The sequence below is a fragment of the Lactuca sativa genome, chromosome 8, assembly GCF_002870075.4.
Source record: "Lactuca sativa cultivar Salinas chromosome 8, Lsat_Salinas_v11, whole genome shotgun sequence".
NCBI lineage: Eukaryota > Viridiplantae > Streptophyta > Magnoliopsida > Asterales > Asteraceae > Lactuca > Lactuca sativa.
This window is the reverse complement of record NC_056630.2, coordinates 34,217,629-34,222,834: the sequence shown is the minus strand read 5'-3', so window position 1 is coordinate 34,222,834 and position 5,206 is coordinate 34,217,629.

Genomic DNA, 5,206 nt, shown 5'->3' with positions numbered 1-5,206 from the left:
TAAACTGTCAATTGATTGATAGTTAAGCTTTAGACTGTAAATCCATTTGGATATGGTATGGACGAATTCTAAGAGGTTTAGGATAGCTAAAATCGTCCATATGCTTATCTTAGGAATGGATTTGGATAGCCTTAAGAGAAGATTATCCAATTAGGGTTTAGGTTGTAACCCTTAAGGAGTCTACAAGTATAAATAGACCCTATGGCATAGGGAATTCGACACATCTCCAAAAGCAAGGAACCTCTGGTCGAATTCCTCCCCTCTCCTCTCTCCTAAATCATTCTTATTGCTATTGGTGTTTGTAAGCCATTAGAGGAGTGACACTTGTGACTCTAGAAGCTCCAAGACCTCAAGATCAACAAAGGAACTCAAAGGTATGATTCTAGATCTGTTTCAATGTTGTTATTTAACCTAATTAGTCATTAGAAGACTTGGATTCAATGCATGTTTATTAGAAAGCCTAGATCCAAGCATTAGGGTTTTGCATGCGCACATAGGAAAGTTCTTATGGTTAAAACCCAACAGTGGTATCAGAGCCTAGCTTGGTTTTCTTTAAATTGTTGCTTGATTAACTGAAACAAACCTGCAAAATTCGATTTTTTGGTTTTTGTGTCACTGACTCGGCGAGTCCCAAGGTGGACTCGGCGAGTAGGCCTGACTCGGCGAGTCCCCTTGTGCACTCGGCGAGTCAAAGCGTCAGGAATGGCCAGATTCGGGATTTCTTTGTGTTTATCTTATGGAAACTTACCTTAATCATAATAGATCAACCTAAATCCGATTTTATGATAAATATGACTATTATCTTGACCTAGAAAAACGTAATTATCAACTAATTAAATATTTAATTTCCTTATATGATAATTAATTAATTATTTAACTATTTTGGTAATTATCTTTCAAAGAAATCTTGAATAAATCAAATATAGATAATTAGGATATTAATTGTTAATTGGAATTATTTGTTATTTGATCCTCCATGTTTTAAATGTTTAAAACCTACCCTCATGTTTTGAAATTTACTTTTGTGATTAAAAGTTTTAATTTAGACAACTTAAATTTCAAACCCTAGATTTTAAAAGTTTTAAAATACAACACTATACAAATATGATATTACTAGAATAATATATATATGTATAACTAAATGCTAGTCTTACCGTTAGTAGGCCTCATTCACGAAGCCGATCTATAAGGTGGGTATAAGGTTGCGTCCTATAAAATGGCGCTTAATGGGTGTACACTCACACCCACCGCTTGCTTGATTGGTGGAGGGTCGTTAGCCGAACGGGTAGGATAGGGCAACCTCATTCTCTCATTAAAAGTATAATAAGAAATATAAAGTAACTACATATATTTTTTTTAAATTTCCCAATCCTAGTTACTTTAGGAAAAGTGAATTGATGCAATCCCATGAAATTACACTTTGCACCTTGTTGAGATGTTAGTGGAGCGTGTGTGGTTTACCGGCACACTAATTGGTTCTAAGCGAAGGTGGCAAAGGGTGATTCATTGTTTATCATAGTTCGATGGAGCGTGTGTGGTTTACCGGCACATCGAATAGGTGATTGTTACAATGAAGGCACCATGTGAATTTGCATGGTAATTCACACCCACTTTGTGATCCTCGGCATCCCAGTCACAAACGAGAGGGGCATATCGAGATTTAAACATGCCATTGAATAGTTTCAATGAATCTCATCCGAACCTAGGAATTCTCAAAAACACTTAGGACTAATAGTGTAAGTTTTATGATGGAGAATTAGTGAATCGTCATTCACTTACCTTCAATTTATTTGCATGTTAGATTACGGCATCCCTTTTCTAGTATGTAAATGTTATTGTTGGATCCTAGCCCTAATTTTCTTATTGGGTGATAATTGGGGATTCTTATTCTAATCCATCTTTGTCCTTTTCTAATTGTAGATGTCAAACGCAAACAACGCTGCTGCTAGTTCTTTCACGTTGATGAGCCTTTGCCAAAAGGTCACCTTCGATGGAACGAACTTTAGCGAATGGATAAGATACATTCGCACCATTGCTCGCTATGAGGATAAGGAGTATGTCCTCGATGAGAAGCTCGAGAAAATCAACCCCGAAATTGCTACTCCCGCCGAAATCACCGCCTTTGAAACTCATGAACGAGATGCAACGAACGTACATTGCATCATGATCGCCACCATGAACTCCGAATTCCAAAAGTCCTACGAGGACATGTACCCGTACGAGATGCATCAAGACTTATTGGAGAGGTACCACCAAAACGCGAGACAAGAGAGGTACGAGATTTTCACTAACATGATTTCCGCGAAGATGGGTCATGGAGAATCTCTTACCGTGCACTTGCAAAAGATGCAAAGGTATGTTGACCGCCTCCGCAAGTTAAATGTTGACTTCGGTGAAGACTTGGCGATCGACATGGTGCTTCACTCTTTGCCTCCGATGTACAACCAATTTAGGATGACCTACCACATGAACAAAGAAGAGGTCACCCTAAGCAAGCTCCAAGGTCTCTTGAGGGTTGCTGAGAGCAACTTCAAGGACAAGTCTGTTGCACCCACTCCCAATCCGCCCGCTGCTCCTGTCTTGGCTATTGGACAAGGGAAGGGAAAGAAGAGGAAAGCTTCATCGAAGAACTATCGCAAGGTGAAAGCCCGAGATGGTGCCTCTTCTAGTGGGACCAAAGTTGATCCCGCCAAGCCCTGCTCTAACCCGAAGGAGGCAGAGTGCCACCACTGCCACAAGATAGGACATTGGAAGAGAAGCTGCCCGGATTACCTGCAAGCAATCAAAGAAGGAAAGATCAAGCCATCTTTCGCAGGTATATATACAATCAAATCTAACGATTCTAATCATGCTATTTCTTGGGTTCTTGATACCGGTTGTGGTTATCACATTTGTTCTAATGTGCAGGGACTAAGAAGAAGTAGGGATGTGGAGCAAGGAAGGATCAATCTAATCATGGGGAACAGAAGATCGTCGCCTGTGACCAAGATTGGAGTGTATTCCTTAGTGCTTAGGAATAGTTTAGTTTTAGATTTGAACAATTGTTGCTATTCGCCAGAAATGGCAAGAAACATCATTTCATTTCATGGTTTATATAGACAAGGATTTAGATTTTCTTTTAATAATAAGAATGGTTCTATTTTGGCTTATCTAAATGGTGTCTTTTACTTTGAAGCTATACCATGTAATGGAATATATGAAACCGTTATGATTGTTGATAACTTAGGAAATGATGTTTTGAATATTGATTCTTCCACTAGTATGGATAAAGCATCCTTGTGGCATTGTCGTCTTGGACATGTCAACAAGAAACGCATAGCCCAACTCCAAAAGAATGGAGTGTTGGAGTCATTCGACCTTAGGGAAGATGACACATGCGAGTCTTGTTTGCTTGGAAAGATGACTAAGTCGCCTTTCACGAGTACATGTGAAAGGGGCGAGGGTCTATTGGACCTAATACATACCGATGTGTGTGGACCGTTTAGATCAACCACGAAGGATGGGAACCGCTTCTATGTGACTTTTACCGATGACTATAGTAGATATGGGTATATCTACTTAATCAAGCAAAATTCAGACACCTTTGAAAAGTTCAAAGAATTCAAGAATGAAGTGGAGAATCAATTGGGCAGGAAAATCAAGATGCTTCGATCCGATCGAGGAGGAGAGTACCTAAGTCTTGAATTCCACGATTATCTCAAGGAGTGTGGAATAGTTTCACAATTGACGCCTCCTAGGACACCGCAGTTGAATGGTGTGGCAGAAAGGCGTAATCGAACCTTATTGGATATGGTTCGCTCTATGATGAGTAGTGCTTCGCTATCGATCTCTTTTTGGGGGTATGCCTTAGAGACTGCCGCCCATATCCTTAACCGAGTCCCTACTAAGAAGGTTGCCAAAACACCTCACGAGATGTGGACAGGGAAAGCTCCCTCGTTGGCACATATCAAGATTTGGGGTTGCGAGGCTTTCGTAAGACGAGATACTCACGACAAGCTTGAACCTCGAAGTGAGCGATGTATTTTCATCGGCTACCCGCAAACATCCTTTGGATATCTCTTCTATAGACCAAAGGACAATGTTGTCTTCGTTGCAAGGAGAGGAGTTTTCCGAGAGCGAGAACTCATAAGCCAAGGAGACAGTGGGAGGCAAATCGAGCTTGAAGAGATTCAAGAGTCAATAGATGAAGGAACCTCTACCGCTGGCACTCAACCCGAGGAGGAAACTCCGGTTGAACCGATTGACGAATCCTTACCTCTTAGACGTTCCGATAGAGTTAGAGTTCTACCCCAGTTTTATGGTTTTCATATTACTACCGAAGGGGACACGTATATTAGTGATGGTACACTAGTGAATCTTGATGAACCTAATAGCTATAAGGAAGCCATGGCAGGCTCGGAGTCTGCAAAATGGAAAGAGGCAATGGATAGCGAGATCCAATCCATGTATGATAACCAAGTTTGGAATTTGGTTGATTATGTGCCCGGACGTAAGACTGTTGGGTGCAAATGGATCTTCAAGAAGAAGACCGACGTGAATGGAAACGTACACACATATAAAGCGCGATTGGTTGCGAAGGGCTTTACTCAAACTCCTGGAGTTGACTATGATGAGACCTTCTCACCAGTTGCAAAGATTAAATCTATTAGAGTGATGCTAGCTATTGCCGCATTTCATGATTATGAGATTTGGCAAATGGATGTCAAGACTGCTTTTCTTAATGGGAAGTTGGCTGAGGATGTTTACATGGCTCAGCCCGAGGGGTTTGTGGATCCGAAGCATCCGAATAGAGTGTGTAAACTTGAGAAGTCCATTTATGGACTTAAGCAAGCGTCTCGCAGATGGAATCTTTGCTTCGATGAGAAAGTCAAAGAGTTTGGATTTGTACGAAGCGAAGACGAGTCTTGTGTATATGTCAAAGCCAGTGGGAGTATAGTAAGCTTTCTCGTCCTATATGTCGATGACATATTGCTCATAGGAAACGACATCCCGACTCTGCAGGAAGTTAAGTCCTGGCTCGGGAAGTGCTTCGCTATGAAGGACCTCGGAGAAGCTTCTTACATTTTGGGAATAAGGATAGTGAGAGAAAGAAGTAAGAGACTAATTGGACTTAGTCAGAACACTTACTTGGAGAAGGTACTGAAACGTTTTAGTATGGAAAACTCAAAGAAGGGAGAATTACCGATACAAAGTAATGCCAAATTGA